The sequence below is a fragment of the Salminus brasiliensis genome, chromosome 6, assembly GCF_030463535.1.
Source record: "Salminus brasiliensis chromosome 6, fSalBra1.hap2, whole genome shotgun sequence".
Classification (NCBI taxonomy): Eukaryota; Metazoa; Chordata; class Actinopteri; order Characiformes; family Bryconidae; genus Salminus; species Salminus brasiliensis.
Genome location: NC_132883.1, coordinates 3568762 through 3581124, shown reverse-complemented (window position 1 = coordinate 3581124; position 12363 = coordinate 3568762). Strand labels below are relative to the sequence as shown.

The 12363-nt window shown below is 46.6% G+C and overlaps 1 protein-coding gene across 3 annotated transcripts in view; it reads left to right on the top strand.

Moving 5' to 3' along the window:
* Positions 1-12363, top strand: part of fcho1 (FCH and mu domain containing endocytic adaptor 1) — a 69293-nt gene that overhangs the window by 6073 nt on the left and 50857 nt on the right. The window lies entirely within an intron of this gene.

Here is a 12363-nt window from a genome sequence, read left to right as displayed (position 1 = left end):
GGGCACCAATCTGAAAGTAGGGCCGCACAATATGCTGCATGTCTAATATGTAGATTATACATCCAAATGTTTGTGGACACCCCTTCTAAGGAATGCATTCAGCTGCTTTAAGTTGCACCTGCTGCTGATTCAGATGTGCAAATGCACATGAACACAGCTAATCTAGTCCCTGTAGAAAAGTCTCGCCAATAGAATAGGACTTTCTAGAGCAGATAAACTTGATGAACCTATTGGCACCATGCTGCCTAATGCCAGACGTGGGCTAGAGGGGTATAAAGCCCCCCAGCATTGAGCTGTGGAGCAGTGGAAGAACTGCCAGTAGCTTTTGCATGGAGTTGGAGCAGCAGAACTAATCCTCCAATCTCAGTACCTGACCTCATTGGTGCTCTTTTCGTGCAGAATGCAATCAAATCTTCCTCACAGCAATGTTCAACATCTAGTGTGTGGCCCTCCTAGAAGAGTAGAAGCGGTTCTTGCAGCAAATGAGGGGAAAAGAACCCCTAATAATACCATTGGGGGGTTTAAAGGAAACGCTGGATGAGCAGGTGTCCACAAACTTATGGACATAAACACTCAGAAAGAATAAAGGTGCTATAGATGGTACTTGAAGCGATGCCGTAAAAGAGTGTCGCTTCTAGAACCATATTTGTACTAGACATGTGACTGTAAAGAACCTTTACAATGTTTCTAGAGGGGTTCTTCTAGAACATGTTTGTCCAAAGTTTGTGGACACCTGCTCATCCAGTGTTTCTTCTGGTATCAGAGGCAACAATAGGGAGTTTTTCCTCCTTAACAGCCTCTGCTCTACTGGGAAGGCTTTACACTAGATGTTGGGACATTGCTGTGAGGTGGATTTGATTGCATTCAGCCAGAGAAGAGCATCACTGAGGTCAGGTACTGATGATGTTTCCAATCCAGGTTTGCCCCCAGGTGCTCTCTCATTTCACTGTCACTGTGTCCTGAAAGTGGGGTAAACAATCAGCTGCACCGTCCAGGACAGGATTTTTTATTAGGTGCAAAAATGAGAGGAATAAATACCTTACAACTCGCTGCAGCTCCCTGAGCTTCCTTAATAACAGGAGCTGCTAATGCGGACGGTGCCTGCAGTACAGCAGTCACATGGAAAACGTGGAAGGAAATAACAATGTGGTTTCAGTCGGGATGCAGAGGAAATATCCTCAGACTCGGGGCAGCTCGAATGAGCTCGCTATCTGGGTCACTGAGGAAGCACATGATGACCTACACTGAGGAAGAGGGCATGTTTAGCAGAAAGGAGTTAGTGTCCTTGCAACTGGTCAAGGCTACGACCATCCGTAGTGAATAACAGACAACCACAGAAAGCAGTGGGTGGGCAACTCCGTTCCTGGATGCCCGAATTCCTGCACAGTTCTGTGCTTTTCCTGCTCGGGCACACCTGATTGACCTTACCTGTTAGTTGACTCTGGTGGCCGTCGCCCATCCCTGACATGAAGAATGTTATTGAGTGGGTTTTGTGTCCCAAAGGGCTTCATAACCCGAAAATGAACCAATGAGTTTCCAGCAGTAGAACTAATCGTCCAGTCTCAGTACCTGGCCATCAAAAATTACCTTTGCAAGGTTCTTTGGACCTTTTAAAAGTGGTTCTTCTAGAACATGTTTGTCCAAAAGTTTATAGACACCTGCTCACCCAGTGTTTCTAATAGGGAGTTTGTCCACCTTAACAGCCTCTCTGGGTAGGCCTGGTACACCTGATTCACCTCACCTGTTAATTGCCAGGTTAGTAGGTCTGATCGAGCAGGGAAATCGGCCGGACTCTGGTGGCCGTCGCCCCTCCCTGACATTGCAACCAGAAAATGAACCAATGGGTGTTCAAGCAGCAAAACTAATCATATAATCTCAGTACCTGACCTCATTGATGCTCTTTTCGGGCAGAATGCAATCAAATCCTCCTCACAGCAATGTTCCAGCATCTAGTGCAAAGCCTTCCCAGAAGAGTAGAAGCGGTTCTTGCAGCAAATGGGTGACAAGAACCCCTAATAATACCATTAGGTTTAGAAGAAACACTGGCTGAGCAGGTGTCCACAAACTTTTGGACATAAACACTCTAAAAGAACCATTCTAGAACCGTGTTTGCACTAGACGTGTAACTGTAAATAATTTTTGCAAGGTTCTTTAGACCTTTTAAAAGTGGTTCTTCTAGCACGTGTTTGTCCAAAAGTTTGTAGACACCTGCTGACCCAGTGTTCCGTTCTGATATCAGGAGTTTGTCCACCTTAACAGCCTCTGCTTTACTGGCTAGGCCTGGTACACCTGATCAGCAGTAACGCTGTGTAGATCCCCCTCGAGCCACCAAAACCACTCTGACCCATCAAGGCATGGACCGCACAAGACCTCCGCAAGTCCATCATTGTCCGACTGCCCAAGACGTTAGCAGTGGATCCTTTTAGGTCTTGTGAGTTGTGAGGTGGGACCACCATTCGCATCAGTGAGCCAGCCATGAGCTGAAAGGCAACTGACTAGGCAAGCCTTGTTTGCCGGACCACCCGAGCCATTGGCTGCATAGAATGGTCAGTGGCATTTCAACAATGGGGGTATGTGGCATAAAATGACCTCTATTATGTTTCCTGTAGCATTTTCTGTTACCCAAGCCTTGTCCTTAGAGCCTTAAGACGTAGACCTCATATTTACTGGTCTTTAGATGTGACGGGGTTGGGACCTCATCAACATGGCTTGTGACCGATGCAGCATCGGGCAGCGTAATTCACTTTTACTCCACCGTTGTAAATACAAATCTCTCTTTAAGCTCCCCCTAGCGCTCCTCAATGGACAGCTGTACACATGCATTTCTGGACAAGCTGAGAGAAGCTCCAGAAGCTTGATCTGAAGGTGGAGCAGCATGTGGGCTGAGGCGGTAGAGTAATACTACAGGATTTTACACTAATATGACTCTATGGGTTCTGCAGCGTTACACAGCAGCAGTTCTGGAGAGAGGTTCTCCTCCTGCAGCTCCACCACCAAACCTCCATATAGTGCAGTAGCAGCAGCAGCGCTCCGGCCTGGAGTGGGAATGACGGAGACGCCGTTCTCCCCCTGTTCCAGTCAGTGGAGCACCAGCATGATCCTGAAGCTGATACTTTAAGGCTGAAATTCTACATACTGTTGCTTTAAAGCCCTGCTAAACGATGCGCTGCTTGTTCAACTGTGCTTAGAGGTGATTCCTGGCACGTGCTGGTGGACGGTGCTGGACTCGGCCGTAGGGTCCAGCAGACAAAAACAACATTGAGCTGGGGAACAATAGCAGGAGAGAAACTGTTGAGCTGTTTTTGTATCGGCAGAGTCCTGAACAGACTGCACAGGCCTGTGAGTGTAAGTGTGTGTGTGTGTGTGTGTGTGTTTGTGTAAGGTGACAGTGGTGCTGTTTGCACGATGGCGTTTGGTGGGTTTAGGCCTCTGGAACCGTGAACACTGACCAGGGCCTGAGTGGAAGTCTCACAAACGCATTCACGAGCACAAGGAAGTATTGATAAGATTCGAGCTGTGTTTAATGGTGTGTGTGAAACCCTCTTTGTCCAGCATAGGCCTGACACACACACACACACACACACACACACATTTCACACTGGCTTGTGTGGTTAGAGCTAAAGCTCTCGTGCTTTTAAACAATAGGCCAAACTGTGTAAACAGACTTCTCTTTCTTTATGGGGTAAGTGAAGGGCTGCTGCTTCCGGGTGGATGTTGTGTTGCAGTGAGGGCTGTGTGTTTGCAGGAGCCTGGCGATATGGTACGTATCGCGATACAGGGGGTTACGATACTATTAGAAAATGTTTAATATAAAAAAAGGTAAAGGTGCACGTATTTGTCACTGTACACTGTACAGCGAAATGTGTCCTCCGCATTTAACCCATCTGGTAGTGAACACACACTCGCACACACAGACACACACACACACACGTGTTAGGGGCAGTGAGTACACACACACACCCAGAGCGGTGGGCAGCCAACTCCAGCGCCCGGGGAGCAGAGAGGGTAAAGGGCCTTGCTCAAGGGCCCAACAGTGGCAGCTTGCCGAGCCCGGGAATCGAATCCACAACCCTGTTATCGATATCCCGGCGCTCTAACCGCTGAGCCACCACTGCCCCAACAATATAATCACAACAATTTAATCACAACAATATTCTGTGCTTAATTCTGATTAATCGTAAGTTAAAATGACAGTTTTAATTTGACGATATTTTATCGTATCGTGATGAGTTTTGTTATCGTGATAGACAATATACTTTTCTCAGCATATGGAGGATATCGTTAGTGCTTAAAAAAGCAGCAGATGTTGTAGAATAGTAGTTTTTAAGAATCTGTCGCTACTGTGATTTTTACATGTGGTTACATGTAGTTAGCGTGGCGCTACAGATAACACCACTATCTAAAATCAAATTTGCGTTCATTCGAAGGGGTGTCCACAAACTTTTGGACATATAGTGTATACATGTTAAATTGTGTGTATTAATGCATGGGGGGGCGACCAGGTCAAACGTTTGGGCACTCCAGAGGGAAGTCCAGTCTAGCCAAAGGAATGCTCTCCAAAGCGGCCCCTCATGGACAGCTGGACACATGCATTTCTGGACAAGCTGAGAGAAGCTCCAGAAGCAGTATCTGAAGGTGGAGAAGCATGAGGGCTGAGGCGGTAGAGTAACACTACAGGATTTTACACTGATATGACAGTGTTATTCAGCACAGTTCTGGCCAAACTCGCACTATTAAGGTTAGTATAATAGTACACACCTCATAGTGTTAGTGTGTAGTGTGCAATTGGGACGCAGCCTAAATGTGAGGTTTAAATAAGACCAGCTTCAGAATCCTCCTTTTTTACCACGTTCACTGTATTCAGTACAGGAGATTTGAATAGTAGTTTTTAAGAATCTGTCGCTACTGTGATTTTACATGGTTGGTGCAGTGCTGCCATCTAGTGGTCAGGGTTTAAACACAACACTAAATGAACCACTGTCTGGTTAGGGATCATGAGGTGGGGTGGTGCTCATCCAGCATCCAGACCTCACTAGCGCTCTTGTCGCTAAATGTAATCAAATCCTCCCAGCAATGCTCCAGCTCCAAAATCTAGTAGAAAGCCTTCTTCCCTGGACAGTAGAGACAGTTACTCCAACAAAAGCAACCAACTCCTTTTAATACCCTCGATTTCAGAAGAAACATTGAATGAGCGGGTGTCCCAATACTTTTGTCCATTTAGTGTATAAACATTTACGGTATTTAGCCAGACACTCTTACCCCAAATGGCTTAGCTATCCCTAGCTAGTGTGGATATACCCCCCTCCCTCCTACTTCCTGCCGGTGCAGGAGATTGAACCCGACAACCTTCCAGGCATCATGCCAAGGTTGGCCTAAGTGTTAGTCCATTTAGCTGAAAGCCTGAGTCGGCACGTTGCGAGTAGCACCAATGGGACAACTCTTTGGGGTGCATGCATGGTATGGTTAGCTTACTCATCAGCTTCCCATTCAGATTTTCCGGTTCCTGTACAGGTTTCAGAACGCAGCTGCTGCCCCATTTAAGATGGAATGGAAACTTCTTGTAAGAAGCCAACTTCAGCTTCCTAGAAATCTAACTGTGAAACCTCCATCAGCAGGGCTTTTCGCAGGCCCAGAGAACCCATCAGTGTAGACGTGGGTGGTTCTGCACCTCTTGAAACCCCTTCCCAGACTCCTCGGCATCTGCAGCCATCTTTCTGACGGCCTCTGAGAGCTCTGGCCATGGTGGTGATCTTCACCACTCACTTCAACCATCAAGAGCAAACCGGACTAAGGCTGCGTCCCAATTTCAGTCATCAATAAAAAACCCTCTCCAGATAAATCTTTCTCATATACAGTGGTAGCATGTTATCATATTTGTGGGGTTAAAAAAAACTTTTAATACAAAAAAGTATTTGGACACCTGCTAGTTCATCTTTTTTTTTTTCTTTTTTTTTTTTCGAGGCCAGTAGGTTGATGTTTACCTGCTCCAGAGTGTCCTATTCTATTGGCAGTCTCTCTCTCTATGTCCCTTCCTTTCTCTCTAGCTCGTACGCTCTCGCTCGCGCTCTCTCTCTCTCTCTCTCTCTCTCTCTCTCTCTCTATGTCTCTTTCTTTCTCTCTAGCTCGTACGCTCTCTCTCTCTCTCTCTCTCTCTCTCTGTCTTTCTTTCTCTCTAGCTCGTACGCTCTCTCTCTCTCTCTCTCTGTCTTTCTTTCTCTCTCTCTCTCTCTCTGTCTTTCTTTCTCTCTAGCTCTCTCTCTCTCTCGCTCTCTCTCTTTCTCTCTAGCTCGTACGCACTCTCTCTCTCTCTCTCTCTCTCTCTCTCTCTCTCTCTCTCTCTCTCTCTGTCTTTCTTTCTCTCTAGCTTTCTCTCTCTCTCGCTCTCTCTCTCTTTCTCTCTAGCTCGTACGCACTCTCTCTCTCTCTCTCTCTCTCTCTCTCTCTCTCTCTCTCTCTCTCTCTCTCTCTGTCTTTCTTTCTCTCTCTCTCTCTCTCTCTCTGTCTTTCTTTCTCTCTAGCTCTCTCTCTCTCTCTCTCTCTCTCTCTCTATGTCTCTTTCTTTCTCTCTAGCTCTCTCTCTCTCTCTCTCTCTCTCTCTATGTCTCTTTCTTTCTCTCTAGCTCGTACGCTCTCTCTCTCTCTCTCTCTATGTCTCTTTCTTTCTCTCTAGCTCGTACGCTCTCTCTCTCTCTCTCTCTCTATGTCTCTTTCTTTCTCTCTAGCTCGTACGCTCTCTCTCTCTCTCTCTCTCTCTCTGTCTCTCTAGCTCTCTCTCTCTCTCGCTCTCTCTCTTTCTCTCTAGCTCGTACGCACTCTCTCTCTCTCTCTCTCTCTCTCTCTCTCTCTGTCTTTCTTTCTCTCTAGCTTTCTCTCTCTCTCGCTCTCTCTCTCTTTCTCTCTAGCTCGTACGCACTCTCTCTCTCTCTCTCTCTCTCTCTCTCTCTCTGTCTTTCTTTCTCTCTAGCTCTCTCTCTCTCTCTCGCTCTCTCTCGCTCTCTCTCTCTTTCTCTCTAGCTCGTACGCTCTCTCTCTCTCTCTCTCTCTCTCTCTGTCTTTCTTTCTCTCTAGCTCTCTCTCTCTCTAGCTCGTACGCTCTCTCTCTCTTTCTCTCTAGCTCTCTCTCTCTCTCGCTCTCTCTCTTTCTCTCTAGCTCGTACGCACTCTCTCTCTCTCTCTCTCTCTCTCTGTCTTTCTTTCTCTCTAGCTTTCTCTCTCTCTCGCTCTTTCTCTCTAGCTCATACACTCTCTCTCTCTCTCTCTCTCTCTCTCTCTCTGTCTTTCTTTCTCTCTAGCTCTCTCTCTCTCTCTCTGTCTCTGTCTCTCTTTCTCTCTAGCTCGTACGCTCTCTCTCTCTTTCTCTCTAGCTCGTACGCTCTCTCTCTCTCTCTCTGTCTTTCTCTCTAGCTCTCTCTCTCTCTCTCTATGTCTCTCTCTCTGTCTCTCTCTCTCTCGCTCTCTCTGTCTCTTTTTTTCTCTAGCTTGTACGCTCTCTCTCTCTGTCTCTTTCTTTCTCTCTAGCTCGTACGCTCTCTCTCTCTCTCTCTCTCTCTGTCTCTTTCTTTCTCTCTAGCTCGTACGCTCTCTCTCTGTCTCTTTCTTTCTCTCTAGCTCGTACGCTCTCTCTCTCTCTCTCTCTCTCTCTCTCTCTCTCTCTGTCTCTTTCTTTCTCTCTAGCTCGTACGCTCTCTCTCTCTCTCTCTCTCTCTCTCTCTCTCTCTCTCTCTGTCTTTCTTTCTTTTAAAGGCATTTCTTCAGTTGTGTGGGTCTAGTTAGATGACCTCCATCCCTCAGTGTTGATCCCATGAAGAGCAAACGTCCAGATGTTTAAATATAATAATAAAGACGGTGGTCTTAATGGGGTGTCCTCACTTCCTCACCTGACTGTTTACTGTTGTGCTGCGCTGTTTGAGGGCTGTAGAGTTCAGCTGCTGCTGCTGCTGCTGGGGATTTTGCAGAGATCCGGCTGAGAGGAAGCACAAAGCCTCTCACAGGAAATGATCACGGCTCTCATGCTCTCCCCCGGTCCAGGTAGAGCTGCGGAAGCACGAGGCTGCAGCACGCAGCTTAACCCTGTTCCGCTAGCCGAGCAGTTCCTCTGGTCAGCCCCCCAATGTCCTCAGTACCCAGTTCTCAACCAAAAGTTTGTGGACACCCCTTCTAATGAATGAATTCAGCGACTTTACGTTGCACCCATTGCTGATGCTGATGTGCAGATGCATGACACGCACACAGACAGCTGGTCGAGTCTCTGTGGAGAAGTATTGCCAAAAGAATGGGACTCTCTGGGGCAGGTAGACGTGAACCTGTGCTACTCCAGTTACTCCAGATATGATTAGTGTGGGAGGTTTGCTCCACAGCCCACGCCCCAGTTCTCACCGTTTGACTTTTTGCCAATCTGGCAGTTGTTCTTAACGTCGTGTCAGAATTTCATGATGAACGGACCAATAGAAATGCTCCAAATCGATCGCCAATCATCTTTCAGCTGTCTGATGATCATAGTACCAATCGAGGGCAAGGCTGGAGGCCATATTCGTCTGTCCAGGCCAATGGCATGGGTTTGGCATGGGATTCAAACTGCTTTGAAGATGTTCAGACCCAATCCCATGGAGCATCACTGTATGGTTCTTGTCAGGGTGTCTCAGGTGACTCTTAGGCTTGGCCCAGTTTCCTGCTTCAACACCTCCATCACCCTTGACCGGAGCCACTGGAGCCGGATCATCAGTGCTACTTACTTACTTGATTCACCTGGCCGTGGTTTTAATGTTATGGCTGATAGACGTGTACTGACCCCACAGTCATGTGTGTCCATGATGTTCCGACCGGAGCTGTAGGTGAGTAGCTCCTGCAGTTCGGCCTCGAGCAGGAGCCTGATCTGAATATGGAAATACGGTAACAGCAGATCTGCTCCTGCTTCGCCGCAGCAGATGTAAATGTTTGCGCATGAAGCCCGAAGCCCGAAGCCCGTGGTTCCTCCAGCTCTGTCTGACCCAAAACTCTCTGGGCCTGACAGATGGGACTGCTAAGAACCCGAGCAGACTCGCTAGTCTTGTTCTTGGCTTCTCCCCCACGTCCCCCTTCACCCACAACCCCCCCCCCCCTCCAAAAAAAAAAGAGACTGAAGCAGCTCTTCTGTTCGGCACCGGCTGTTTGTAGAACAGGGGAACATGTGAGACCCGATAAAAATTTTGACCTACTGCCTTCTCATATACAGTGGTAGCATGTTTTCATATTTGGGGGTTTATTAAAACCCTTTTAATTGATACAATATGTTGACAAAAGTATTTGGACACCTGTTAGTTCATCATTTCTTCTGAAATCGAGGCTAATAGGTTGATGTTTATCTGCTCCAGAGCGTCCTATTCTATTGGCAGTCTCTCTCTCTCTCTCTGTCTTTTTCTTTCTCTCTAGCTCGCTCTTTCTCTCTCTCTCTCTTTTTCTGATTGTCTGTCTCTCTGTTTTGATTTTGTCTGTGTGTGTGTGTGTGTGTTGGTGGTAACAGGGTGGAGTTGGTTGGTGCTCTGAGGGTGCTCTGCTGCATAATGGTGTTTTTATTGTGTGCAGTTTGTTGGCTGTCTGGTGTGAGACAATTAATTTTCCTTAAAGGCCGGAGACTTTCACTCCAGTAATGAGGAGGAGATGAAGACGTACGAGTGTGTTAGCGTTAGCCGAGCGGTTCAGTCTATAGCAGAGAACCACTACAGAACACCATTACACCATCAGCCATAACATGGTCAGTGAGAGTGTCTACCTGTAATTAACTCTATATAACATTAGAATAAACCCGAATAAACATAGTCAGTGGTCAGTGAGAGTGTCTACCTGTAATTAACTCTATATAACATTAGAATAAACCCGAATAAACAGTCAGTGGTCAGTGAGAGTGTCTACCTGTAATTAACTCTATATAACATTAGAATAAACGCGAATAAACATAGTCAGTGGTCAGTGAGAGTGTCTACCTGTAATTTACTCTATATAACATTAGAATAAACCCTAATAAACAAAGTCAGGGGTCAGTGAATGTGTCTAACTTTAAAACTATATAACCTTAGAATAGCCCCCCCCCCTCCCTTTTCGGCGAGTATCTTCCAGGCAGGTGAACGCAGGGATGCAGATGAACCTGTTTGTGGACGTTTATCAGACGATCAATTAGCAAATCTCAGCTGAGGACCCTTAACGAGCTCTGACTAAGCCTTATTTAGGTGTGGAAACCCGGACCTGAGCCCAGAGCTCACTGTGGCGTTTCCAGAATCCCAGCGTGGGAGATGGATCCGCCAACACTCAGTCTGCTGCGGCCAGCGGGAGCAGCTGTGGAGGCTGTTCGACAGCGCTCAGAGGAGGAATCGTCTGACGGAGCTTCTGAAGAGCCGGCCAGATCTCACAGGGACACCTGTACACGTCTCTGTAGAGCTGGAGAGATCATCCATCCATACTGTGATGTGTGTCTGTCTCATACAGCCCTACACTACATGTCCAAATGTTTGTGGACACCCATTCTAATGAATGCATTCAGCTACTTTAAGCTGCACCCATTGCTGACACTGATGTGCAAATGCACACACACACACAGCGTGTCTAGTCCCTGTAGAGAAGAATTACTGCCAATAAAATAGGACTCTCTGGAGCAGATAAACCTAGAGGAACCTATTGATTATGCCAGGCGTGGGCTAGAGGGGTATAAAGCCCCCCACCATTGGTGATCATCCAACATCCTGACCTCACTAACAAGCTCTTCATGTGCTTCTACAGCATGGCTATGACCCCTCAAATCCACAGTGTCGTATCTCAAGAGGCTCCAGCTGATGGTTTTAGGGTTTCCTTCACTTCGGTGATGCACTTAATGACTATGACGGATTGCAGTACACTACAGGAAGTGTAGGGGGCGCACATGGCCTCTGTCATATATTAAACAGATAAACCTTGCTGGTGCAGCAGCTCCCTTGTCCTTTTTCTATACTGTACATTTTCTGTTTGGCCCCATTTCTCCATGACCCTGCTTTGTGTAGCTCTCAGAGTCGACTGCTGTGGCTTATTTTTGGACCCGGACACGCTGCCAAGCTCCTGCCTTCTGCGGCTGGTGCTGGTGCCCAGTTAATTAAAGGGTTGTTGGGGGGGGGGGGGTGGAAGTATAGGAGAGAAAAGGATGGTAGAGCTTGTGTACATATTAGAAGAGAACAAATTAAATGCACAAACGAAACCTGTGTACTTCAGACACGGTCCTAAAGCTCAGGCAGAGTGTATGAGGACAGCAAAATATGGTACAGTGAGGTCGATGACAGGGTTGTGGGTTGTGGGTTCGATACCCGGGCTCGGCAAGCTGCCACTGTAGAGCCCATGAGCAAGGCCCTTCACCCTCTCTGTTCCCCGGACGCCGCAGCTATGGCTGCCCACCGCTCCGGACACGTGTACTCATTGTGCACTGTGTGTGTTTCACTGATGTGTGTGTGTGTGTGTGTTCACTGCACAGTGAACACACTGCACAGTGATAATAATAATAATAATAATAATAATTATTATTATTATTATTATTATTATTGTTATTATATTTATTATATTATTATTATATTACATTTATACTGTTTCTTTGAATTTAAGAAATATGATCTGTCAGTAAAGCAGTGCTTGACTAAAACAACTGCAGTTTAAAAGTAAGATCTAAATATTCTAATAATAATATTTGCTGATTGTGATTGGTCATTTCATTTTAGCTCCCTGAAATTGGTATCTGTATAACTTTATATAACTTGTATATCATTTTGATCAGGCCTAATACACACAAGCCCGGGATGACCACTTATACAGTAGTAGAATATACAATAATATTAAAAAAATATTATTATTTTTTTATTATTATTATTCTTATTATTATTATTATATTGATTAACAGTCATTAAAACAAATATGATCAATTTGCAAAAGTGATGTTTTTCTGGTACTTTCTTAGAAGTGTGTGTGTGTGTGTGTGTGTGTGTGTGTGTGTGTGTGTGTAATTAAGTGTTTTCCTGTCCAGTGCGAGTCCGTGCAGAGTTCTGGCCCAAAGCCCTGGCTCGTGCCAGAGCGGCAGCACTGTCCAGAGAAAACCCCTGCGGTCAGCACTGGATGGGCAGCCGAAGGTGCCAGCAGTGATGAAGCCTCAGCGAAATAACAGGACTCTCACTCTGACACCTGCAGTCCGGTGCTCACTGACCTGTAATCAGGTGGTAGTATGACCCGCGGCTGATGCTTTGTTGCGCGGGAATCCGGGAGCTTATGAACATCTGCAGACGTTAAAGCTCTTCAAGTCCAGAAAAACCAGGAATGCTACGAAGTCCAGCGACCAGGAATGCTAACGGACGTTAGCCGCCCTGAGCCCTCTGGTACAGT